Raw genomic sequence first — 27,068 nt, 5'->3', positions numbered from 1 at the left:
TCTGCAAGGCCTGTGGAAGTGAGTGACATCATAGCACTGTAGTTCTGAGGGTTCTAGATGGATGCAACAATCTCCTGTTGCTTCTATGAAGGCCATAATAGACGACATCACCAAACAGCTCCATAGTCACATACACAGCAAAGGAGAGATGTTGTTTACACCTAGTGATGTCAGTGGTATTGAGTGACATCACAGCACAGTGCTAAGGCTCCTGGGCCTGGACACAGCAGCGGCTGCAATATCTCAACGGAGAATACGTTTATATATATGTGTGTGTGTGCGCGTATATATATATATATATATATATATATATATATATATATATATATTTCTCCGCCGAAATCACTTTTAAACCCATTTCCACCTTTTTTTCCCTTCTCTTCCTCTTACTCTTTTTTCACGTTTTTTTACGTTTTTCTCCTTTTCGCCTCTTTTCTGGGCGTATTATTCTTCTTTTTCTTCTTTTTTTTCGTCTAATGCATACCCCATCAGTGCAGCAATGCTTATTCAATACCGCCAGCAGATGGAGACACTGGGGGATAATTTTCTAAGGATTTATACTGATTTTTCCTGTCTGAATTTGTCGCACAGAAAGTTGCAGGCCAAATATGTGTGACATTTCTGCGACTTTAGCTTCTAGAGCATTTTTACAACATTATACATAGGTGCTGAATACATAAAAAGCGACTGTTCAGCGACAGACAAGTCGCATCGGCTGAAAGTAGGCCAGAATGTCAGTCCATGTTGGAGCAGGTTTAGATACAGTCTAAAGTATAGATCTCAAAGTCTGTGCACAGAATTTAGCAAGGGCCTCGCACCTTCTGATGCATCAGGTAGGTGCACAATAGCATAGCCTAACCCTCTGTACTTTGGTCTATATTGATGCGGGACATAGACAGCCAGCTGATGACCAATCCATTAGTGCAATGGATGGCTGGAAGCATTTGTCTTTGCCTTTGCAATACCACAGAAGCAATGCATGGTCAATGTACAGCAATGACACACCTGTGTGAACAGCCAGGAGACCCCCCCCCCCCCCCCCATGTTATGTTACATAGTTACATAGTTAGTACGGTCGAAAAAAGACATATGTCCATCAAGTTCAACCAGGGAATTAAGGGGTAGGGGTGTGGCGCGATATTGGGGAAGGGATGAGATTTTATATTTCTTCATAAGCATTAATCTTATTTTGTCAATTAGGAACATTCAGCACCCACCCGCTATCAAGGCAGCTGCCTATCATGTCATGCCCTACCTGCACAGGTGTGCTGGCTACTCAAATGATCCAATTAAGGAGGCCATTTAGTCAGCAGCAGCAGAAGTCCTGTGCCTGGACGCTCCAACAGCGGCCAGACACAAGCAGAAGCAGCAGAAGCAGCAGCAGCAGCACCACCTTTTGTTTTTTGGCTGCAGCAGCAAGGCCCACAGGGCTGGCTAGCTGGCTAGCCAGCAAGCAGGTAGCAATGAAAGTAGGAATCTTTCTTTTTAACCCTGTAAGGGGGTGGTGCACTGTACCCGAAGATACTGCCATATCGGGTCAACGCATAGGGCGACGGAAGCAAGCTTCGAAATCGGCCCCCGTTCTCAAAAATCCATTTAATATATGGTCCCCAGATAGGGGACGTATCAGATATTAAACTGATAAGAACAGATACTACACTTGATCTTAGCCAAAAGGCCGAGAAGCGATAACCGTGAAAGGGGCGGGCCCAACAAGGTCCCCTTCATGGGCACTATCACTGCTTGCTGTCAGGGAGGCTGCCAGACAATTTTCCATGCACACTCTGGGCTGGGGGGCAGTCAACCACCAGTACACACAGCAGAACCTAAACCCATACCATTATTGCTAAGCAGCAAGACAGGGGCCCATTGCACTCCCACGGGGCCTTTTTAAATGCAATCCATAACCCGGATTTGCCAGGAACCCTTCTTACTCCTCCTACTTGCATGTGACACTGGGCTTAGGATCTGCATAGGAAACACACACACAAGCACACACCTACCTTTGTTGCCTGCAGATGCCTCCTTGGCTGTCCCCAAACGGTATCAAACCAACACCCACGGGAAGCTGTAAGCATAGAGGACATGCCTGCACCCCATTGGACTTACCTGTGTGGGTTAAATCCGGGTTATTTGACAACCTATGGCGGTGATGGTTCTGCTCAGGCAGAGCAGTGCTGATGCTCCTCATAAAGCTGTCGCTGCTGTGAAGGTTCTAGGTGACATCACAAATCCCTATGGTTACATACACAACAAAGCTGGGTTGTTGTTGTTTACACTCTGCAAGGCCTGTGGAAGTGAGTGACATCATAGCACTGTAGTTCTGAGGGTTCTAGATGGATGCAACAATCTCCTGTTGCTTCTATGAAGGCCATAATAGACGACATCACCAAACAGCTCCATAGTCACATACACAGCAAAGGAGAGATGTTGTTTACACCTAGTGATGTCAGTGGTATTGAGTGACATCACAGCACAGTGCTAAGGCTCCTGGGCCTGGACACAGCAGCGGCTGCAATATCTCAACGGAGAATACGTTTATATATATGTGTGTGTGTGCGCGTATATATATATATATATATATATATATATATATATATATATATATATTTCTCCGCCGAAATCACTTTTAAACCCATTTCCACCTTTTTTTCCCTTCTCTTCCTCTTACTTTTTTTTCACGTTTTTTTACGTTTTTCTCCTTTTCGCCACTTTTCTGGGCGTATTATTCTTCTTTTTCTTCTTTTTTTTCGTCTAATGCATACCCCATCAGTGCAGCAATGCTTATTCAATACCGCCAGCAGATGGAGACACTGGGGGATAATTTTCTAAGGATTTATACTGATTTTTCCTGTCTGAATTTGTCGCACAGAAAGTTGCAGGCCAAATATGTGTGACATTTCTGCGACTTTAGCTTCTAGAGCATTTTTACAACATTATACATAGGTGCTGAATACATAAAAAGCGACTGTTCAGCGACAGACAAGTCGCATCGGCTGAAAGTAGGCCAGAATGTCAGTCCATGTTGGAGCAGGTTTAGATACAGTCTAAAGTATAGATCTCAAAGTCTGTGCACAGAATTTAGCAAGGGCCTCGCACCTTCTGATGCATCAGGTAGGTGCACAATAGCATAGCCTAACCCTCTGTACTTTGGTCTATATTGATGCGGGACATAGACAGCCAGCTGATGACCAATCCATTAGTGCAATGGATGGCTGGAAGCATTTGTCTTTGCCTTTGCAATACCACAGAAGCAATGCATGGTCAATGTACAGCAATGACACACCTGTGTGAACAGCCAGGAGACCCCCCCCCCCCCCCATGTTATGTTACATAGTTACATAGTTAGTACGGTCGAAAAAAGACATATGTCCATCAAGTTCAACCAGGGAATTAAGGGGTAGGGGTGTGGCGCGATATTGGGGAAGGGATGAGATTTTATATTTCTTCATAAGCATTAATCTTATTTTGTCAATTAGGAACATTCAGCACCCACCCGCTATCAAGGCAGCTGCCTATCATGTCATGCCCTACCTGCACAGGTGTGCTGGCTACTCAAATGATCCAATTAAGGAGGCCATTTAGTCAGCAGCAGCAGAAGTCCTGTGCCTGGACGCTCCAACAGCGGCCAGACACAAGCAGAAGCAGCAGAAGCAGCAGCAGCAGCACCACCTTTTGTTTTTTGGCTGCAGCAGCAAGGCCCACAGGGCTGGCTAGCTGGCTAGCCAGCAAGCAGGTAGCAATGAAAGTAGGAATCTTTCTTTTTAACCCTGTAAGGGGGTGGTGCACTGTACCCAAAGATACTGCCATATCGGGTCAATGCATAGGGCGACGGAAGCAAGCTTCAAAATCGGCCCCCGTTCTCAAAAATCCATTTAATATATGGTCCCCAGATAGGGGACGTATCAGATATTAAACTGATAAGAACAGATACTACACTTGATCTTAGCCAAAAGGCCGAGAAGCGATAACCGTGAAAGGGGCGGGCCCAACAAGGTCCCCTTCATGGGCACTATCACTGCTTGCTGTCAGGGAGGCTGCCAGACAATTTTCCATGCACACTCTGGGCTGGGGGGCAGTCAACCACCAGTACACACAGCAGAACCTAAACCCATACCATTATTGCTAAGCAGCAAGACAGGGGCCCATTGCACTCCCACGGGGCCTTTTTAAATGCAATCCATAACCCGGATTTGCCAGGAACCCTTCTTACTCCTCCTACTTGCATGTGACACTGGGCTTAGGATCTGCATAGGAAACACACACACAAGCACACACCTACCTTTGTTGCCTGCAGATGCCTCCTTGGCTGTCCCCAAACGGTATCAAACCAACACCCACGGGAAGCTGTAAGCATAGAGGACATGCCTGCACCCCATTGGACTTACCTGTGTGGGTTAAATCCGGGTTATTTGACAACCTATGGCGGTGATGGTTCTGCTCAGGCAGAGCAGTGCTGATGCTCCTCATAAAGCTGTCGCTGCTGTGAAGGTTCTAGGTGACATCACAAATCCCTATGGTTACATACACAACAAAGCTGGGTTGTTGTTGTTTACACTCTGCAAGGCCTGTGGAAGTGAGTGACATCATAGCACTGTAGTTCTGAGGGTTCTAGATGGATGCAACAATCTCCTGTTGCTTCTATGAAGGCCATAATAGACGACATCACCAAACAGCTCCATAGTCACATACACAGCAAAGGAGAGATGTTGTTTACACCTAGTGATGTCAGTGGTATTGAGTGACATCACAGCACAGTGCTAAGGCTCCTGGGCCTGGACACAGCAGCGGCTGCAATATCTCAACGGAGAATACGTTTATATATATGTGTGTGTGTGCGCGTATATATATATATATATATATATATATATATATATATATATATATTTCTCCGCCGAAATCACTTTTAAACCCATTTCCACCTTTTTTTCCCTTCTCTTCCTCTTACTTTTTTTTCACGTTTTTTTACGTTTTTCTCCTTTTCGCCTCTTTTCTGGGCGTATTATTCTTCTTTTTCTTCTTTTTTTTCGTCTAATGCATACCCCATCAGTGCAGCAATGCTTATTCAATACCGCCAGCAGATGGAGACACTGGGGGATAATTTTCTAAGGATTTATACTGATTTTTCCTGTCTGAATTTGTCGCACAGAAAGTTGCAGGCCAAATATGTGTGACATTTCTGCGACTTTAGCTTCTAGAGCATTTTTACAACATTATACATAGGTGCTGAATACATAAAAAGCGACTGTTCAGCGACAGACAAGTCGCATCGGCTGAAAGTAGGCCAGAATGTCAGTCCATGTTGGAGCAGGTTTAGATACAGTCTAAAGTATAGATCTCAAAGTCTGTGCACAGAATTTAGCAAGGGCCTCGCACCTTCTGATGCATCAGGTAGGTGCACAATAGCATAGCCTAACCCTCTGTACTTTGGTCTATATTGATGCGGGACATAGACAGCCAGCTGATGACCAATCCATTAGTGCAATGGATGGCTGGAAGCATTTGTCTTTGCCTTTGCAATACCACAGAAGCAATGCATGGTCAATGTACAGCAATGACACACCTGTGTGAACAGCCAGGAGACCCCCCCCCCCCCCCCCCCCATGTTATGTTACATAGTTACATAGTTAGTACGGTCGAAAAAAGACATATGTCCATCAAGTTCAACCAGGGAATTAAGGGGTAGGGGTGTGGCGCGATATTGGGGAAGGGATGAGATTTTATATTTCTTCATAAGCATTAATCTTATTTTGTCAATTAGGAACATTCAGCACCCACCCGCTATCAAGGCAGCTGCCTATCATGTCATGCCCTACCTGCACAGGTGTGCTGGCTACTCAAATGATCCAATTAAGGAGGCCATTTAGTCAGCAGCAGCAGAAGTCCTGTGCCTGGACGCTCCAACAGCGGCCAGACACAAGCAGAAGCAGCAGAAGCAGCAGCAGCAGCACCACCTTTTGTTTTTTGGCTGCAGCAGCAAGGCCCACAGGGCTGGCTAGCTGGCTAGCCAGCAAGCAGGTAGCAATGAAAGTAGGAATCTTTCTTTTTAACCCTGTAAGGGGGTGGTGCACTGTACCCGAAGATACTGCCATATCGGGTCAATGCATAGGGCGACGGAAGCAAGCTTCGAAATCGGCCCCCGTTCTCAAAAATCCATTTAATATATGGTCCCCAGATAGGGGACGTATCAGATATTAAACTGATAAGAACAGATACTACACTTGATCTTAGCCAAAAGGCCGAGAAGCGATAACCGTGAAAGGGGCGGGCCCAACAAGGTCCCCTTCATGGGCACTATCACTGCTTGCTGTCAGGGAGGCTGCCAGACAATTTTCCATGCACACTCTGGGCTGGGGGGCAGTCAACCACCAGTACACACAGCAGAACCTAAACCCATACCATTATTGCTAAGCAGCAAGACAGGGGCCCATTGCACTCCCACGGGGCCTTTTTAAATGCAATCCATAACCCGGATTTGCCAGGAACCCTTCTTACTCCTCCTACTTGCATGTGACACTGGGCTTAGGATCTGCATAGGAAACACACACACAAGCACACACCTACCTTTGTTGCCTGCAGATGCCTCCTTGGCTGTCCCCAAACGGTATCAAACCAACACCCACGGGAAGCTGTAAGCATAGAGGACATGCCTGCACCCCATTGGACTTACCTGTGTGGGTTAAATCCGGGTTATTTGACAACCTATGGCGGTGATGGTTCTGCTCAGGCAGAGCAGTGCTGATGCTCCTCATAAAGCTGTCGCTGCTGTGAAGGTTCTAGGTGACATCACAAATCCCTATGGTTACATACACAACAAAGCTGGGTTGTTGTTGTTTACACTCTGCAAGGCCTGTGGAAGTGAGTGACATCATAGCACTGTAGTTCTGAGGGTTCTAGATGGATGCAACAATCTCCTGTTGCTTCTATGAAGGCCATAATAGACGACATCACCAAACAGCTCCATAGTCACATACACAGCAAAGGAGAGATGTTGTTTACACCTAGTGATGTCAGTGGTATTGAGTGACATCACAGCACAGTGCTAAGGCTCCTGGGCCTGGACACAGCAGCGGCTGCAATATCTCAACGGAGAATACGTTTATATATATGTGTGTGTGTGCGCGTATATATATATATATATATATATATATATATATATATTTCTCCGCCGAAATCACTTTTAAACCCATTTCCACCTTTTTTTCCCTTCTCTTCCTCTTACTTTTTTTTCACGTTTTTTTACGTTTTTCTCCTTTTCGCCTCTTTTCTGGGCGTATTATTCTTCTTTTTCTTCTTTTTTTTCGTCTAATGCATACCCCATCAGTGCAGCAATGCTTATTCAATACCGCCAGCAGATGGAGACACTGGGGGATAATTTTCTAAGGATTTATACTGATTTTTCCTGTCTGAATTTGTCGCACAGAAAGTTGCAGGCCAAATATGTGTGACATTTCTGCGACTTTAGCTTCTAGAGCATTTTTACAACATTATACATAGGTGCTGAATACATAAAAAGCGACTGTTCAGCGACAGACAAGTCGCATCGGCTGAAAGTAGGCCAGAATGTCAGTCCATGTTGGAGCAGGTTTAGATACAGTCTAAAGTATAGATCTCAAAGTCTGTGCACAGAATTTAGCAAGGGCCTCGCACCTTCTGATGCATCAGGTAGGTGCACAATAGCATAGCCTAACCCTCTGTACTTTGGTCTATATTGATGCGGGACATAGACAGCCAGCTGATGACCAATCCATTAGTGCAATGGATGGCTGGAAGCATTTGTCTTTGCCTTTGCAATACCACAGAAGCAATGCATGGTCAATGTACAGCAATGACACACCTGTGTGAACAGCCAGGAGACCCCCCCCCCCCCCCCATGTTATGTTACATAGTTACATAGTTAGTACGGTCGAAAAAAGACATATGTCCATCAAGTTCAACCAGGGAATTAAGGGGTAGGGGTGTGGCGCGATATTGGGGAAGGGATGAGATTTTATATTTCTTCATAAGCATTAATCTTATTTTGTCAATTAGGAACATTCAGCACCCACCCGCTATCAAGGCAGCTGCCTATCATGTCATGCCCTACCTGCACAGGTGTGCTGGCTACTCAAATGATCCAATTAAGGAGGCCATTTAGTCAGCAGCAGCAGAAGTCCTGTGCCTGGACGCTCCAACAGCGGCCAGACACAAGCAGAAGCAGCAGAAGCAGCAGCAGCAGCACCACCTTTTGTTTTTTGGCTGCAGCAGCAAGGCCCACAGGGCTGGCTAGCTGGCTAGCCAGCAAGCAGGTAGCAATGAAAGTAGGAATCTTTCTTTTTAACCCTGTAAGGGGGTGGTGCACTGTACCCGAAGATACTGCCATATCGGGTCAATGCATAGGGCGACGGAAGCAAGCTTCGAAATCGGCCCCCGTTCTCAAAAATCCATTTAATATATGGTCCCCAGATAGGGGACGTATCAGATATTAAACTGATAAGAACAGATACTACACTTGATCTTAGCCAAAAGGCCGAGAAGCGATAACCGTGAAAGGGGCGGGCCCAACAAGGTCCCCTTCATGGGCACTATCACTGCTTGCTGTCAGGGAGGCTGCCAGACAATTTTCCATGCACACTCTGGGCTGGGGGGCAGTCAACCACCAGTACACACAGCAGAACCTAAACCCATACCATTATTGCTAAGCAGCAAGACAGGGGCCCATTGCACTCCCACGGGGCCTTTTTAAATGCAATCCATAACCCGGATTTGCCAGGAACCCTTCTTACTCCTCCTACTTGCATGTGACACTGGGCTTAGGATCTGCATAGGAAACACACACACAAGCACACACCTACCTTTGTTGCCTGCAGATGCCTCCTTGGCTGTCCCCAAACGGTATCAAACCAACACCCACGGGAAGCTGTAAGCATAGAGGACATGCCTGCACCCCATTGGACTTACCTGTGTGGGTTAAATCCGGGTTATTTGACAACCTATGGCGGTGATGGTTCTGCTCAGGCAGAGCAGTGCTGATGCTCCTCATAAAGCTGTCGCTGCTGTGAAGGTTCTAGGTGACATCACAAATCCCTATGGTTACATACACAACAAAGCTGGGTTGTTGTTGTTTACACTCTGCAAGGCCTGTGGAAGTGAGTGACATCATAGCACTGTAGTTCTGAGGGTTCTAGATGGATGCAACAATCTCCTGTTGCTTCTATGAAGGCCATAATAGACGACATCACCAAACAGCTCCATAGTCACATACACAGCAAAGGAGAGATGTTGTTTACACCTAGTGATGTCAGTGGTATTGAGTGACATCACAGCACAGTGCTAAGGCTCCTGGGCCTGGACACAGCAGCGGCTGCAATATCTCAACGGAGAATTCGTTTATATATATGTGTGTGTGTGCGCGTATATATATATATATATATATATATATATATATATATATATATATATTTCTCCGCCGAAATCACTTTTAAACCCATTTCCACCTTTTTTTCCCTTCTCTTCCTCTTACTTTTTTTTCACGTTTTTTTACGTTTTTCTCCTTTTCGCCTCTTTTCTGGGCGTATTATTCTTCTTTTTCTTCTTTTTTTTCGTCTAATGCATACCCCATCAGTGCAGCAATGCTTATTCAATACCGCCAGCAGATGGAGACACTGGGGGATAATTTTCTAAGGATTTATACTGATTTTTCCTGTCTGAATTTGTCGCACAGAAAGTTGCAGGCCAAATATGTGTGACATTTCTGCGACTTTAGCTTCTAGAGCATTTTTACAACATTATACATAGGTGCTGAATACATAAAAAGCGACTGTTCAGCGACAGACAAGTCGCATCGGCTGAAAGTAGGCCAGAATGTCAGTCCATGTTGGAGCAGGTTTAGATACAGTCTAAAGTATAGATCTCAAAGTCTGTGCACAGAATTTAGCAAGGGCCTCGCACCTTCTGATGCATCAGGTAGGTGCACAATAGCATAGCCTAACCCTCTGTACTTTGGTCTATATTGATGCGGGACATAGACAGCCAGCTGATGACCAATCCATTAGTGCAATGGATGGCTGGAAGCATTTGTCTTTGCCTTTGCAATACCACAGAAGCAATGCATGGTCAATGTACAGCAATGACACACCTGTGTGAACAGCCAGGAGACCCCCCCCCCCCCCCCCATGTTATGTTACATAGTTACATAGTTAGTACGGTCGAAAAAAGACATATGTCCATCAAGTTCAACCAGGGAATTAAGGGGTAGGGGTGTGGCGCGATATTGGGGAAGGGATGAGATTTTATATTTCTTCATAAGCATTAATCTTATTTTGTCAATTAGGAACATTCAGCACCCACCCGCTATCAAGGCAGCTGCCTATCATGTCATGCCCTACCTGCACAGGTGTGCTGGCTACTCAAATGATCCAATTAAGGAGGCCATTTAGTCAGCAGCAGCAGAAGTCCTGTGCCTGGACGCTCCAACAGCGGCCAGACACAAGCAGAAGCAGCAGAAGCAGCAGCAGCAGCACCACCTTTTGTTTTTTGGCTGCAGCAGCAAGGCCCACAGGGCTGGCTAGCTGGCTAGCCAGCAAGCAGGTAGCAATGAAAGTAGGAATCTTTCTTTTTAACCCTGTAAGGGGGTGGTGCACTGTACCCGAAGATACTGCCATATCGGGTCAATGCATAGGGCGACGGAAGCAAGCTTCGAAATCGGCCCCCGTTCTCAAAAATCCATTTAATATATGGTCCCCAGATAGGGGACGTATCAGATATTAAACTGATAAGAACAGATACTACACTTGATCTTAGCCAAAAGGCCGAGAAGCGATAACCGTGAAAGGGGCGGGCCCAACAAGGTCCCCTTCATGGGCACTATCACTGCTTGCTGTCAGGGAGGCTGCCAGACAATTTTCCATGCACACTCTGGGCTGGGGGGCAGTCAACCACCAGTACACACAGCAGAACCTAAACCCATACCATTATCGCTAAGCAGCAAGACAGGGGCCCATTGCACTCCCACGGGGCCTTTTTAAATGCAATCCATAACCCGGATTTGCCAGGAACCCTTCTTACTCCTCCTACTTGCATGTGACACTGGGCTTAGGATCTGCATAGGAAACACACACACAAGCACACACCTACCTTTGTTGCCTGCAGATGCCTCCTTGGCTGTCCCCAAACGGTATCAAACCAACACCCACGGGAAGCTGTAAGCATAGAGGACATGCCTGCACCCCATTGGACTTACCTGTGTGGGTTAAATCCGGGTTATTTGACAACCTATGGCGGTGATGGTTCTGCTCAGGCAGAGCAGTGCTGATGCTCCTCATAAAGCTGTCGCTGCTGTGAAGGTTCTAGGTGACATCACAAATCCCTATGGTTACATACACAACAAAGCTGGGTTGTTGTTGTTTACACTCTGCAAGGCCTGTGGAAGTGAGTGACATCATAGCACTGTAGTTCTGAGGGTTCTAGATGGATGCAACAATCTCCTGTTGCTTCTATGAAGGCCATAATAGACGACATCACCAAACAGCTCCATAGTCACATACACAGCAAAGGAGAGATGTTGTTTACACCTAGTGATGTCAGTGGTATTGAGTGACATCACAGCACAGTGCTAAGGCTCCTGGGCCTGGACACAGCAGCGGCTGCAATATCTCAACGGAGAATACGTTTATATATATGTGTGTGTGTGCGCGTATATATATATATATATATATATATATATATATATATATATATATATATATATATTTCTCCGCCGAAATCACTTTTAAACCCATTTCCACCTTTTTTTCCCTTCTCTTCCTCTTACTTTTTTTTCACGTTTTTTTACGTTTTTCTCCTTTTCGCCTCTTTTCTGGGCGTATTATTCTTCTTTTTCTTCTTTTTTTTCGTCTAATGCATACCCCATCAGTGCAGCAATGCTTATTCAATACCGCCAGCAGATGGAGACACTGGGGGATAATTTTCTAAGGATTTATACTGATTTTTCCTGTCTGAATTTGTCGCACAGAAAGTTGCAGGCCAAATATGTGTGACATTTCTGCGACTTTAGCTTCTAGAGCATTTTTACAACATTATACATAGGTGCTGAATACATAAAAAGCGACTGTTCAGCGACAGACAAGTCGCATCGGCTGAAAGTAGGCCAGAATGTCAGTCCATGTTGGAGCAGGTTTAGATACAGTCTAAAGTATAGATCTCAAAGTCTGTGCACAGAATTTAGCAAGGGCCTCGCACCTTCTGATGCATCAGGTAGGTGCACAATAGCATAGCCTAACCCTCTGTACTTTGGTCTATATTGATGCGGGACATAGACAGCCAGCTGATGACCAATCCATTAGTGCAATGGATGGCTGGAAGCATTTGTCTTTGCCTTTGCAATACCACAGAAGCAATGCATGGTCAATGTACAGCAATGACACACCTGTGTGAACAGCCAGGAGACCCCCCCCCCCCCCCCATGTTATGTTACATAGTTACATAGTTAGTACGGTCGAAAAAAGACATATGTCCATCAAGTTCAACCAGGGAATTAAGGGGTAGGGGTGTGGCGCGATATTGGGGAAGGGATGAGATTTTATATTTCTTCATAAGCATTAATCTTATTTTGTCAATTAGGAACATTCAGCACCCACCCGCTATCAAGGCAGCTGCCTATCATGTCATGCCCTACCTGCACAGGTGTGCTGGCTACTCAAATGATCCAATTAAGGAGGCCATTTAGTCAGCAGCAGCAGAAGTCCTGTGCCTGGACGCTCCAACAGCGGCCAGACACAAGCAGAAGCAGCAGAAGCAGCAGCAGCAGCACCACCTTTTGTTTTTTGGCTGCAGCAGCAAGGCCCACAGGGCTGGCTAGCTGGCTAGCCAGCAAGCAGGTAGCAATGAAAGTAGGAATCTTTCTTTTTAACCCTGTAAGGGGGTGGTGCACTGTACCCGAAGATACTGCCATATCGGGTCAATGCATAGGGCGACGGAAGCAAGCTTCGAAATCGGCCCCCGTTCTCAAAAATCCATTTAATATATGGTCCCCAGATAGGGGACATATCAGATATTAAACTGATAAGAACAGATACTACACTTGATCTTAGCCAAAAGGCCGAGAAGCGATAACCGTGAAAGGGGCGGGCCCAACAAGGTCCCCTTCATGGGCACTATCACTGCTTGCTGTCAGGGAGGCTGCCAGACAATTTTCCATGCACACTCTGGGCTGGGGGGCAGTCAACCACCAGTACACACAGCAGAACCTAAACCCATACCATTATTGCTAAGCAGCAAGACAGGGGCCCATTGCACTCCCACGGGGCCTTTTTAAATGCAATCCATAACCCGGATTTGCCAGGAACCCTTCTTACTCCTCCTACTTGCATGTGACACTGGGCTTAGGATCTGCATAGGAAACACACACACAAGCACACACCTACCTTTGTTGCCTGCAGATGCCTCCTTGGCTGTCCCCAAACGGTATCAAACCAACACCCACGGGAAGCTGTAAGCATAGAGGACATGCCTGCACCCCATTGGACTTACCTGTGTGGGTTAAATCCGGGTTATTTGACAACCTATGGCGGTGATGGTTCTGCTCAGGCAGAGCAGTGCTGATGCTCCTCATAAAGCTGTCGCTGCTGTGAAGGTTCTAGGTGACATCACAAATCCCTATGGTTACATACACAACAAAGCTGGGTTGTTGTTGTTTACACTCTGCAAGGCCTGTGGAAGTGAGTGACATCATAGCACTGTAGTTCTGAGGGTTCTAGATGGATGCAACAATCTCCTGTTGCTTCTATGAAGGCCATAATAGACGACATCACCAAACAGCTCCATAGTCACATACACAGCAAAGGAGAGATGTTGTTTACACCTAGTGATGTCAGTGGTATTGAGTGACATCACAGCACAGTGCTAAGGCTCCTGGGCCTGGACACAGCAGCGGCTGCAATATCTCAACGGAGAATACGTTTATATATATGTGTGTGTGTGCGCGTATATATATATATATATATATATATATATATATATATATATATATATATATATATATATTTCTCCGCCGAAATCACTTTTAAACCCATTTCCACCTTTTTTTCCCTTCTCTTCCTCTTACTTTTTTTTCACGTTTTTTTACGTTTTTCTCCTTTTCGCCTCTTTTCTGGGCGTATTATTCTTCTTTTTCTTCTTTTTTTTCGTCTAATGCATACCCCATCAGTGCAGCAATGCTTATTCAATACCGCCAGCAGATGGAGACACTGGGGGATAATTTTCTAAGGATTTATACTGATTTTTCCTGTCTGAATTTGTCGCACAGAAAGTTGCAGGCCAAATATGTGTGACATTTCTGCGACTTTAGCTTCTAGAGCATTTTTACAACATTATACATAGGTGCTGAATACATAAAAAGCGACTGTTCAGCGACAGACAAGTCGCATCGGCTGAAAGTAGGCCAGAATGTCAGTCCATGTTGGAGCAGGTTTAGATACAGTCTAAAGTATAGATCTCAAAGTCTGTGCACAGAATTTAGCAAGGGCCTCGCACCTTCTGATGCATCAGGTAGGTGCACAATAGCATAGCCTAACCCTCTGTACTTTGGTCTATATTGATGCGGGACATAGACAGCCAGCTGATGACCAATCCATTAGTGCAATGGATGGCTGGAAGCATTTGTCTTTGCCTTTGCAATACCACAGAAGCAATGCATGGTCAATGTACAGCAATGACACACCTGTGTGAACAGCCAGGAGACCCCCCCCCCCCCCCCCCATGTTATGTTACATAGTTACATAGTTAGTACGGTCGAAAAAAGACATATGTCCATCAAGTTCAACCAGGGAATTAAGGGGTAGGGGTGTGGCGCGATATTGGGGAAGGGATGAGATTTTATATTTCTTCATAAGCATTAATCTTATTTTGTCAATTAGGAACATTCAGCACCCACCCGCTATCAAGGCAGCTGCCTATCATGTCATGCCCTACCTGCACAGGTGTGCTGGCTACTCAAATGATCCAATTAAGGAGGCCATTTAGTCAGCAGCAGCAGAAGTCCTGTGCCTGGACGCTCCAACAGCGGCCAGACACAAGCAGAAGCAGCAGAAGCAGCAGCAGCAGCACCACCTTTTGTTTTTTGGCTGCAGCAGCAAGGCCCACAGGGCTGGCTAGCTGGCTAGCCAGCAAGCAGGTAGCAATGAAAGTAGGAATCTTTCTTTTTAACCCTGTAAGGGGGTGGTGCACTGTACCCGAAGATACTGCCATATCGGGTCAATGCATAGGGCGACGGAAGCAAGCTTCGAAATCGGCCCCCGTTCTCAAAAATCCATTTAATATATGGTCCCCAGATAGGGGACGTATCAGATATTAAACTGATAAGAACAGATACTACACTTGATCTTAGCCAAAAGGCCGAGAAGCGATAACCGTGAAAGGGGCGGGCCCAACAAGGTCCCCTTCATGGGCACTATCACTGCTTGCTGTCAGGGAGGCTGCCAGACAATTTTCCATGCACACTCTGGGCTGGGGGGCAGTCAACCACCAGTACACACAGCAGAACCTAAACCCATACCATTATTGCTAAGCAGCAAGACAGGGGCCCATTGCACTCCCACGGGGCCTTTTTAAATGCAATCCATAACCCGGATTTGCCAGGAACCCTTCTTACTCCTCCTACTTGCATGTGACACTGGGCTTAGGATCTGCATAGGAAACACACACACAAGCACACACCTACCTTTGTTGCCTGCAGATGCCTCCTTGGCTGTCCCCAAACGGTATCAAACCAACACCCACGGGAAGCTGTAAGCATAGAGGACATGCCTGCACCCCATTGGACTTACCTGTGTGGGTTAAATCCGGGTTATTTGACAACCTATGGCGGTGATGGTTCTGCTCAGGCAGAGCAGTGCTGATGCTCCTCATAAAGCTGTCGCTGCTGTGAAGGTTCTAGGTGACATCACAAATCCCTATGGTTACATACACAACAAAGCTGGGTTGTTGTTGTTTACACTCTGCAAGGCCTGTGGAAGTGAGTGACATCATAGCACTGTAGTTCTGAGGGTTCTAGATGGATGCAACAATCTCCTGTTGCTTCTATGAAGGCCATAATAGACGACATCACCAAACAGCTCCATAGTCACATACACAGCAAAGGAGAGATGTTGTTTACACCTAGTGATGTCAGTGGTATTGAGTGACATCACAGCACAGTGCTAAGGCTCCTGGGCCTGGACACAGCAGCGGCTGCAATATCTCAACGGAGAATACGTTTATATATATGTGTGTGTGTGCGCGTATATATATATATATATATATATATATATATATATATATATATATATATTTCTCCGCCGAAATCACTTTTAAACCCATTTCCACCTTTTTTTCCCTTCTCTTCCTCTTACTTTTTTTTCACGTTTTTTTACGTTTTTCTCCTTTTCGCCTCTTTTCTGGGCGTATTATTCTTCTTTTTCTTCTTTTTTTTCGTCTAATGCATACCCCATCAGTGCAGCAATGCTTATTCAATACCGCCAGCAGATGGAGACACTGGGGGATAATTTTCTAAGGATTTATACTGATTTTTCCTGTCTGAATTTGTCGCACAGAAAGTTGCAGGCCAAATATGTGTGACATTTCTGCGACTTTAGCTTCTAGAGCATTTTTACAACATTATACATAGGTGCTGAATACATAAAAAGCGACTGTTCAGCGACAGACAAGTCGCATCGGCTGAAAGTAGGCCAGAATGTCAGTCCATGTTGGAGCAGGTTTAGATACAGTCTAAAGTATAGATCTCAAAGTCTGTGCACAGAATTTAGCAAGGGCCTCGCACCTTCTGATGCATCAGGTAGGTGCACAATAGCATAGCCTAACCCTCTGTACTTTGGTCTATATTGATGCGGGACATAGACAGCCAGCTGATGACCAATCCATTAGTGCAATGGATGGCTGGAAGCATTTGTCTTTGCCTTTGCAATACCACAGAAGCAATGCATGGTCAATGTACAGCAATGACACACCTGTGTGAACAGCCAGGAGACCCCCCCCCCCCCCCCATGTTATGTTACATAGTTACATAGTTAGTACGGTCGAAAAAAGACATATGTCCATCAAGTTCAATCAGGGAATTAAGGGGTAGGGGTGTGGCGCGATATTGGGGAAGGGATGAGATTTTATATTTCTTCATAAGCATTAATCTTATTTTGTCAATTAGGAACATTCAGCACCCACCCGCTATCAAGGCAGCTGCCTATCATGTCATGCCCTACCTGCACAGGTGTGCTGGCTACTCAAATGATCCAATTAAGGAGGCCATTTAGTCAGCAGCAGCAGAAGTCCTGTGCCTGGACGCTCCAACAGCGGCCAGACACAAGCAGAAGCAGCAGAAGCAGCAGCAGCAGCACCACCTTTTGTTTTTTGGCTGCAGCAGCAAGGCCCACAGGGCTGGCTAGCTGGCTAGCCAGCAAGCAGGTAGCAATGAAAGTAGGAATCTTTCTTTTTAACCCTGTAAGGGGGTGGTGCACTGTACCCGAAGATACTGCCATATCGGGTCAATGCATAGGGCGACGGAAGCAAGCTTCGAAATCGGCCCCCGTTCTCAAAAATCCATTTAATATATGGTCCCCAGATAGGGGACATATCAGATATTAAACTGATAAGAACAGATACTACACTTGATCTTAGCCAAAAGGCCGAGAAGCGATAACCGTGAAAGGGGCGGGCCCAACAAGGTCCCCTTCATGGGCACTATCACTGCTTGCTGTCAGGGAGGCTGCCAGACAATTTTCCATGCACACTCTGGGCTGGGGGGCAGTCAACCACCAGTACACACAGCAGAACCTAAACCCATACCATTATTGCTAAGCAGCAAGACAGGGGCCCATTGCACTCCCACGGGGCCTTTTTAAATGCAATCCATAACCCGGATTTGCCAGGAACCCTTCTTACTCCTCCTACTTGCATGTGACACTGGGCTTAGGATCTGCATAGGAAACACACACACAAGCACACACCTACCTTTGTTGCCTGCAGATGCCTCCTTGGCTGTCCCCAAACGGTATCAAACCAACACCCACGGGAAGCTGTAAGCATAGAGGACATGCCTGCACCCCATTGGACTTACCTGTGTGGGTTAAATCCGGGTTATTTGACAACCTATGGCGGTGATGGTTCTGCTCAGGCAGAGCAGTGCTGATGCTCCTCATAAAGCTGTCGCTGCTGTGAAGGTTCTAGGTGACATCACAAATCCCTATGGTTACATACACAACAAAGCTGGGTTGTTGTTGTTTACACTCTGCAAGGCCTGTGGAAGTGAGTGACATCATAGCACTGTAGTTCTGAGGGTTCTAGATGGATGCAACAATCTCCTGTTGCTTCTATGAAGGCCATAATAGACGACATCACCAAACAGCTCCATAGTCACATACACAGCAAAGGAGAGATGTTGTTTACACCTAGTGATGTCAGTGGTATTGAGTGACATCACAGCACAGTGCTAAGGCTCCTGGGCCTGGACACAGCAGCGGCTGCAATATCTCAACGGAGAATACGTTTATATATATGTGTGTGTGTGCGCGTATATATATATATATATATATATATATATATATATATATATTTCTCCGCCGAAATCACTTTTAAACCCATTTCCACCTTTTTTTCCCTTCTCTTCCTCTTACTTTTTTTTCACGTTTTTTTACGTTTTTCTCCTTTTCGCCTCTTTTCTGGGCGTATTATTCTTCTTTTTCTTCTTTTTTTTCGTCTAATGCATACCCCATCAGTGCAGCAATGCTTATTCAATACCGCCAGCAGATGGAGACACTGGGGGATAATTTTCTAAGGATTTATACTGATTTTTCCTGTCTGAATTTGTCGCACAGAAAGTTGCAGGCCAAATATGTGTGACATTTCTGCGACTTTAGCTTCTAGAGCATTTTTACAACATTATACATAGGTGCTGAATACATAAAAAGCGACTGTTCAGCGACAGACAAGTCGCATCGGCTGAAAGTAGGCCAGAATGTCAGTCCATGTTGGAGCAGGTTTAGATACAGTCTAAAGTATAGATCTCAAAGTCTGTGCACAGAATTTAGCAAGGGCCTCGCACCTTCTGATGCATCAGGTAGGTGCACAATAGCATAGCCTAACCCTCTGTACTTTGGTCTATATTGATGCGGGACATAGACAGCCAGCTGATGACCAATCCATTAGTGCAATGGATGGCTGGAAGCATTTGTCTTTGCCTTTGCAATACCACAGAAGCAATGCATGGTCAATGTACAGCAATGACACACCTGTGTGAACAGCCAGGAGACCCCCCCCCCCCCCCCCATGTTATGTTACATAGTTACATAGTTAGTACGGTCGAAAAAAGACATATGTCCATCAAGTTCAACCAGGGAATTAAGGGGTAGGGGTGTGGCGCGATATTGGGGAAGGGATGAGATTTTATATTTCTTCATAAGCATTAATCTTATTTTGTCAATTAGGAACATTCAGCACCCACCCGCTATCAAGGCAGCTGCCTATCATGTCATGCCCTACCTGCACAGGTGTGCTGGCTACTCAAATGATCCAATTAAGGAGGCCATTTAGTCAGCAGCAGCAGAAGTCCTGTGCCTGGACGCTCCAACAGCGGCCAGACACAAGCAGAAGCAGCAGAAGCAGCAGCAGCAGCACCACCTTTTGTTTTTTGGCTGCAGCAGCAAGGCCCACAGGGCTGGCTAGCTGGCTAGCCAGCAAGCAGGTAGCAATGAAAGTAGGAATCTTTCTTTTTAACCCTGTAAGGGGGTGGTGCACTGTACCCGAAGATACTGCCATATCGGGTCAATGCATAGGGCGACGGAAGCAAGCTTCGAAATCGGCCCCCGTTCTCAAAAATCCATTTAATATATGGTCCCCAGATAGGGGACATATCAGATATTAAACTGATAAGAACAGATACTACACTTGATCTTAGCCAAAAGGCCGAGAAGCGATAACCGTGAAAGGGGCGGGCCCAACAAGGTCCCCTTCATGGGCACTATCACTGCTTGCTGTCAGGGAGGCTGCCAGACAATTTTCCATGCACACTCTGGGCTGGGGGGCAGTCAACCACCAGTACACACAGCAGAACCTAAACCCATACCATTATTGCTAAGCAGCAAGACAGGGGCCCATTGCACTCCCACGGGGCCTTTTTAAATGCAATCCATAACCCGGATTTGCCAGGAACCCTTCTTACTCCTCCTACTTGCATGTGACACTGGGCTTAGGATCTGCATAGGAAACACACACACAAGCACACACCTACCTTTGTTGCCTGCAGATGCCTCCTTGGCTGTCCCCAAACGGTATCAAACCAACACCCACGGGAAGCTGTAAGCATAGAGGACATGCCTGCACCCCATTGGACTTACCTGTGTGGGTTAAATCCGGGTTATTTGACAACCTATGGCGGTGATGGTTCTGCTCAGGCAGAGCAGTGCTGATGCTCCTCATAAAGCTGTCGCTGCTGTGAAGGTTCTAGGTGACATCACAAATCCCTATGGTTACATACACAACAAAGCTGGGTTGTTGTTGTTTACACTCTGCAAGGCCTGTGGAAGTGAGTGACATCATAGCACTGTAGTTCTGAGGGTTCTAGATGGATGCAACAATCTCCTGTTGCTTCTATGAAGGCCATAATAGACGACATCACCAAACAGCTCCATAGTCACATACACAGCAAAGGAGAGATGTTGTTTACACCTAGTGATGTCAGTGGTATTGAGTGACATCACAGCACAGTGCTAAGGCTCCTGGGCCTGGACACAGCAGCGGCTGCAATATCTCAACGGAGAATACGTTTATATATATGTGTGTGTGTGCGCGTATATATATATATATATATATATATATATATATATATATATATATATATATTTCTCCGCCGAAATCACTTTTAAACCCATTTCCACCTTTTTTTCCCTTCTCTTCCTCTTACTTTTTTTTCACGTTTTTTTACGTTTTTCTCCTTTTCGCCTCTTTTCTGGGCGTATTATTCTTCTTTTTCTTCTTTTTTTTCGTCTAATGCATACCCCATCAGTGCAGCAATGCTTATTCAATACCGCCAGCAGATGGAGACACTGGGGGATAATTTTCTAAGGATTTATACTGATTTTTCCTGTCTGAATTTGTCGCACAGAAAGTTGCAGGCCAAATATGTGTGACATTTCTGCGACTTTAGCTTCTAGAGCATTTTTACAACATTATACATAGGTGCTGAATACATAAAAAGCGACTGTTCAGCGACAGACAAGTCGCATCGGCTGAAAGTAGGCCAGAATGTCAGTCCATGTTGGAGCAGGTTTAGATACAGTCTAAAGTATAGATCTCAAAGTCTGTGCACAGAATTTAGCAAGGGCCTCGCACCTTCTGATGCATCAGGTAGGTGCACAATAGCATAGCCTAACCCTCTGTACTTTGGTCTATATTGATGCGGGACATAGACAGCCAGCTGATGACCAATCCATTAGTGCAATGGATGGCTGGAAGCATTTGTCTTTGCCTTTGCAATACCACAGAAGCAATGCATGGTCAATGTACAGCAATGACACACCTGTGTGAACAGCCAGGAGACCCCCCCCCCCCCCCCCCCATGTTATGTTACATAGTTACATAGTTAGTACGGTCGAAAAAAGACATATGTCCATCAAGTTCAACCAGGGAATTAAGGGGTAGGGGTGTGGCGCGATATTGGGGAAGGGATGAGATTTTATATTTCTTCATAAGCATTAATCTTATTTTGTCAATTAGGAACATTCAGCACCCACCCGCTATCAAGGCAGCTGCCTATCATGTCATGCCCTACCTGCACAGGTGTGCTGGCTACTCAAATGATCCAATTAAGGAGGCCATTTAGTCAGCAGCAGCAGAAGTCCTGTGCCTGGACGCTCCAACAGCGGCCAGACACAAGCAGAAGCAGCAGAAGCAGCAGCAGCAGCACCACCTTTTGTTTTTTGGCTGCAGCAGCAAGGCCCACAGGGCTGGCTAGCTGGCTAGCCAGCAAGCAGGTAGCAATGAAAGTAGGAATCTTTCTTTTTAACCCTGTAAGGGGGTGGTGCACTGTACCCGAAGATACTGCCATATCGGGTCAATGCATAGGGCGACGGAAGCAAGCTTCGAAATCGGCCCCCGTTCTCAAAAATCCATTTAATATATGGTCCCCAGATAGGGGACGTATCAGATATTAAACTGATAAGAACAGATACTACACTTGATCTTAGCCAAAAGGCCGAGAAGCGATAACCGTGAAAGGGGCGGGCCCAACAAGGTCCCCTTCATGGGCACTATCACTGCTTGCTGTCAGGGAGGCTGCCAGACAATTTTCCATGCACACTCTGGGCTGGGGGGCAGTCAACCACCAGTACACACAGCAGAACCTAAACCCATACCATTATTGCTAAGCAGCAAGACAGGGGCCCATTGCACTCCCACGGGGCCTTTTTAAATGCAATCCATAACCCGGATTTGCCAGGAACCCTTCTTACTCCTCCTACTTGCATGTGACACTGGGCTTAGGATCTGCATAGGAAACACACACACAAGCACACACCTACCTTTGTTGCCTGCAGATGCCTCCTTGGCTGTCCCCAAACGGTATCAAACCAACACCCACGGGAAGCTGTAAGCATAGAGGACATGCCTGCACCCCATTGGACTTACCTGTGTGGGTTAAATCCGGGTTATTTGACAACCTATGGCGGTGATGGTTCTGCTCAGGCAGAGCAGTGCTGATGCTCCTCATAAAGCTGTCGCTGCTGTGAAGGTTCTAGGTGACATCACAAATCCCTATGGTTACATACACAACAAAGCTGGGTTGTTGTTGTTTACACTCTGCAAGGCCTGTGGAAGTGAGTGACATCATAGCACTGTAGTTCTGAGGGTTCTAGATGGATGCAACAATCTCCTGTTGCTTCTATGAAGGCCATAATAGACGACATCACCAAACAGCTCCATAGTCACATACACAGCAAAGGAGAGATGTTGTTTACACCTAGTGATGTCAGTGGTATTGAGTGACATCACAGCACAGTGCTAAGGCTCCTGGGCCTGGACACAGCAGCGGCTGCAATATCTCAACGGAGAATACGTTTATATATATGTGTGTGTGTGCGCGTATATATATATATATATATATATATATATATATATATATATATATATATTTCTCCGCCGAAATCACTTTTAAACCCATTTCCACCTTTTTTTCCCTTCTCTTCCTCTTACTTTTTTTTCACGTTTTTTTACGTTTTTCTCCTTTTCGCCTCTTTTCTGGGCGTATTATTCTTCTTTTTCTTCTTTTTTTTCGTCTAATGCATACCCCATCAGTGCAGCAATGCTTATTCAATACCGCCAGCAGATGGAGACACTGGGGGATAATTTTCTAAGGATTTATACTGATTTTTCCTGTCTGAATTTGTCGCACAGAAAGTTGCAGGCCAAATATGTGTGACATTTCTGCGACTTTAGCTTCTAGAGCATTTTTACAACATTATACATAGGTGCTGAATACATAAAAAGCGACTGTTCAGCGACAGACAAGTCGCATCGGCTGAAAGTAGGCCAGAATGTCAGTCCATGTTGGAGCAGGTTTAGATACAGTCTAAAGTATAGATCTCAAAGTCTGTGCACAGAATTTAGCAAGGGCCTCGCACCTTCTGATGCATCAGGTAGGTGCACAATAGCATAGCCTAACCCTCTGTACTTTGGTCTATATTGATGCGGGACATAGACAGCCAGCTGATGACCAATCCATTAGTGCAATGGATGGCTGGAAGCATTTGTCTTTGCCTTTGCAATACCACAGAAGCAATGCATGGTCAATGTTCAGCAATGACACACCTGTGTGAACAGCCAGGAGACCCCCCCCCCCCCCCCCCATGTTATGTTACATAGTTACATAGTTAGTACGGTCGAAAAAAGACATATGTCCATCAAGTTCAACCAGGGAATTAAGGGGTAGGGGTGTGGCGCGATATTGGGGAAGGGATGAGATTTTATATTTCTTCATAAGCATTAATCTTATTTTGTCAATTAGGAACATTCAGCACCCACCCGCTATCAAGGCAGCTGCCTATCATGTCATGCCCTACCTGCACAGGTGTGCTGGCTACTCAAATGATCCAATTAAGGAGGCCATTTAGTCAGCAGCAGCAGAAGTCCTGTGCCTGGACGCTCCAACAGCGGCCAGACACAAGCAGAAGCAGCAGAAGCAGCAGCAGCAGCACCACCTTTTGTTTTTTGGCTGCAGCAGCAAGGCCCACAGGGCTGGCTAGCTGGCTAGCCAGCAAGCAGGTAGCAATGAAAGTAGGAATCTTTCTTTTTAACCCTGTAAGGGGGTGGTGCACTGTACCCGAAGATACTGCCATATCGGGTCAATGCATAGGGCGACGGAAGCAAGCTTCGAAATCGGCCCCCGTTCTCAAAAATCCATTTAATATATGGTCCCCAGATAGGGGACGTATCAGATATTAAACTGATAAGAACAGATACTACACTTGATCTTAGCCAAAAGGCCGAGAAGCGATAACCGTGAAAGGGGCGGGCCCAACAAGGTCCCCTTCATGGGCACTATCACTGCTTGCTGTCAGGGAGGCTGCCAGACAATTTTCCATGCACACTCTGGGCTGGGGGGCAGTCAACCACCAGTACACACAGCAGAACCTAAACCCATACCATTATTGCTAAGCAGCAAGACAGGGGCCCATTGCACTCCCACGGGGCCTTTTTAAATGCAATCCATAACCCGGATTTGCCAGGAACCCTTCTTACTCCTCCTACTTGCATGTGACACTGGGCTTAGGATCTGCATAGGAAACACACACACAAGCACACACCTACCTTTGTTGCCTGCAGATGCCTCCTTGGCTGTCCCCAAACGGTATCAAACCAACACCCACGGGAAGCTGTAAGCATAGAGGACATGCCTGCACCCCATTGGACTTACCTGTGTGGGTTAAATCCGGGTTATTTGACAACCTATGGCGGTGATGGTTCTGCTCAGGCAGAGCAGTGCTGATGCTCCTCATAAAGCTGTCGCTGCTGTGAAGGTTCTAGGTGACATCACAAATCCCTATGGTTACATACACAACAAAGCTGGGTTGTTGTTGTTTACACTCTGCAAGGCCTGTGGAAGTGAGTGACATCATAGCACTGTAGTTCTGAGGGTTCTAGATGGATGCAACAATCTCCTGTTGCTTCTATGAAGGCCATAATAGACGACATCACCAAACAGCTCCATAGTCACATACACAGCAAAGGAGAGATGTTGTTTACACCTAGTGATGTCAGTGGTATTGAGTGACATCACAGCACAGTGCTAAGGCTCCTGGGCCTGGACACAGCAGCGGCTGCAATATCTCAACGGAGAATACGTTTATATATATGTGTGTGTGTGCGCGTATATATATATATATATATATATATATATATATATATATATATATATATATATATTTCTCCGCCGAAATCACTTTTAAACCCATTTCCACCTTTTTTTCCCTTCTCTTCCTCTTACTTTTTTTTCACGTTTTTTTACGTTTTTCTCCTTTTCGCCTCTTTTCTGGGCGTATTATTCTTCTTTTTCTTCTTTTTTTTCGTCTAATGCATACCCCATCAGTGCAGCAATGCTTATTCAATACCGCCAGCAGATGGAGACACTGGGGGATAATTTTCTAAGGATTTATACTGATTTTTCCTGTCTGAATTTGTCGCACAGAAAGTTGCAGGCCAAATATGTGTGACATTTCTGCGACTTTAGCTTCTAGAGCATTTTTACAACATTATACATAGGTGCTGAATACATAAAAAGCGACTGTTCAGCGACAGACAAGTCGCATCGGCTGAAAGTAGGCCAGAATGTCAGTCCATGTTGGAGCAGGTTTAGATACAGTCTAAAGTATAGATCTCAAAGTCTGTGCACAGAATTTAGCAAGGGCCTCGCACCTTCTGATGCATCAGGTAGGTGCACAATAGCATAGCCTAACCCTCTGTACTTTGGTCTATATTGATGCGGGACATAGACAGCCAGCTGATGACCAATCCATTAGTGCAATGGATGGCTGGAAGCATTTGTCTTTGCCTTTGCAATACCACAGAAGCAATGCATGGTCAATGTACAGCAATGACACACCTGTGTGAACAGCCAGGAGACCCCCCCCCCCCCCCATGTTATGTTACATAGTTACATAGTTAGTACGGTCGAAAAAAGACATATGTCCATCAAGTTCAACCAGGGAATTAAGGGGTAGGGGTGTGGCGCGATATTGGGGAAGGGATGAGATTTTATATTTCTTCATAAGCATTAATCTTATTTTGTCAATTAGGAACATTCAGCACCCACCCGCTATCAAGGCAGCTGCCTATCATGTCATGCCCTACCTGCACAGGTGTGCTGGCTACTCAAATGATCCAATTAAGGAGGCCATTTAGTCAGCAGCAGCAGAAGTCCTGTGCCTGGACGCTCCAACAGCGGCCAGACACAAGCAGAAGCAGCAGAAGCAGCAGCAGCAGCACCACCTTTTGTTTTTTGGCTGCAGCAGCAAGGCCCACAGGGCTGGCTAGCTGGCTAGCCAGCAAGCAGGTAGCAATGAAAGTAGGAATCTTTCTTTTTAACCCTGTAAGGGGGTGGTGCACTGTACCCGAAGATACTGCCATATCGGGTCAATGCATAGGGCGACGGAAGCAAGCTTCGAAATCGGCCCCCGTTCTCAAAAATCCATTTAATATATGGTCCCCAGATAGGGGACGTATCAGATATTAAACTGATAAGAACAGATACTACACTTGATCTTAGCCAAAAGGCCGAGAAGCGATAACCGTGAAAGGGGCGGGCCCAACAAGGTCCCCTTCATGGGCACTATCACTGCTTGCTGTCAGGGAGGCTGCCAGACAATTTTCCATGCACACTCTGGGCTGGGGGGCAGTCAACCACCAGTACACACAGCAGAACCTAAACCCATACCATTATTGCTAAGCAGCAAGACAGGGGCCCATTGCACTCCCACGGGGCCTTTTTAAATGCAATCCATAACCCGGATTTGCCAGGAACCCTTCTTACTCCTCCTACTTGCATGTGACACTGG

The 27,068-nt window shown here is 46.0% G+C and overlaps 12 non-coding genes across 12 annotated transcripts; all 12 read right to left on the bottom strand.

Annotated features, from left to right (window-relative positions):
• Positions 1–1,499: 1,499 nt before the first annotated feature.
• Positions 1,500–1,690, bottom strand: LOC130323268 (U2 spliceosomal RNA). Its single transcript, XR_008868615.1, has one exon. It is a non-coding gene; the product is annotated as a U2 spliceosomal RNA (small nuclear RNA).
• Positions 1,691–3,778: 2,088 nt separating this feature from the next.
• LOC130323269 (U2 spliceosomal RNA) lies at positions 3,779–3,969 on the bottom strand. Its single transcript, XR_008868616.1, has one exon. It is a non-coding gene; the product is annotated as a U2 spliceosomal RNA (small nuclear RNA).
• Positions 3,970–6,060: 2,091 nt separating this feature from the next.
• Positions 6,061–6,251, bottom strand: LOC130323259 (U2 spliceosomal RNA). The gene has a single exon (XR_008868607.1). It is a non-coding gene; the product is annotated as a U2 spliceosomal RNA (small nuclear RNA).
• A 2,079-nt stretch (positions 6,252–8,330) lies between these two features.
• Positions 8,331–8,521, bottom strand: LOC130323258 (U2 spliceosomal RNA). The gene has a single exon (XR_008868606.1). It is a non-coding gene; the product is annotated as a U2 spliceosomal RNA (small nuclear RNA).
• Positions 8,522–10,611: 2,090 nt separating this feature from the next.
• On the bottom strand, positions 10,612–10,802 carry LOC130323257 (U2 spliceosomal RNA). The gene has a single exon (XR_008868605.1). It is a non-coding gene; the product is annotated as a U2 spliceosomal RNA (small nuclear RNA).
• Positions 10,803–12,899: 2,097 nt separating this feature from the next.
• LOC130323270 (U2 spliceosomal RNA) lies at positions 12,900–13,090 on the bottom strand. Its single transcript, XR_008868617.1, has one exon. It is a non-coding gene; the product is annotated as a U2 spliceosomal RNA (small nuclear RNA).
• A 2,103-nt stretch (positions 13,091–15,193) lies between these two features.
• LOC130323256 (U2 spliceosomal RNA) lies at positions 15,194–15,384 on the bottom strand. The gene has a single exon (XR_008868604.1). It is a non-coding gene; the product is annotated as a U2 spliceosomal RNA (small nuclear RNA).
• A 2,091-nt stretch (positions 15,385–17,475) lies between these two features.
• LOC130323266 (U2 spliceosomal RNA) lies at positions 17,476–17,666 on the bottom strand. The gene has a single exon (XR_008868613.1). It is a non-coding gene; the product is annotated as a U2 spliceosomal RNA (small nuclear RNA).
• Positions 17,667–19,750: 2,084 nt separating this feature from the next.
• LOC130323253 (U2 spliceosomal RNA) lies at positions 19,751–19,941 on the bottom strand. Its single transcript, XR_008868602.1, has one exon. It is a non-coding gene; the product is annotated as a U2 spliceosomal RNA (small nuclear RNA).
• A 2,096-nt stretch (positions 19,942–22,037) lies between these two features.
• On the bottom strand, positions 22,038–22,228 carry LOC130323255 (U2 spliceosomal RNA). Its single transcript, XR_008868603.1, has one exon. It is a non-coding gene; the product is annotated as a U2 spliceosomal RNA (small nuclear RNA).
• A 2,093-nt stretch (positions 22,229–24,321) lies between these two features.
• On the bottom strand, positions 24,322–24,512 carry LOC130323272 (U2 spliceosomal RNA). The gene has a single exon (XR_008868619.1). It is a non-coding gene; the product is annotated as a U2 spliceosomal RNA (small nuclear RNA).
• Positions 24,513–26,608: 2,096 nt separating this feature from the next.
• Positions 26,609–26,799, bottom strand: LOC130323271 (U2 spliceosomal RNA). The gene has a single exon (XR_008868618.1). It is a non-coding gene; the product is annotated as a U2 spliceosomal RNA (small nuclear RNA).
• Between the last annotated feature and the right edge of the window lie 269 nt (positions 26,800–27,068).

The sequence above is a fragment of the Hyla sarda genome, unplaced genomic scaffold (genome assembly GCF_029499605.1).
Source record: "Hyla sarda isolate aHylSar1 unplaced genomic scaffold, aHylSar1.hap1 scaffold_2446, whole genome shotgun sequence".
In the NCBI taxonomy this organism is placed as follows: Eukaryota; Metazoa; Chordata; class Amphibia; order Anura; family Hylidae; genus Hyla; species Hyla sarda.
Note: the sequence above shows the minus strand (reverse complement) of the source record. Positions and strands in the feature narration are given on the sequence as shown.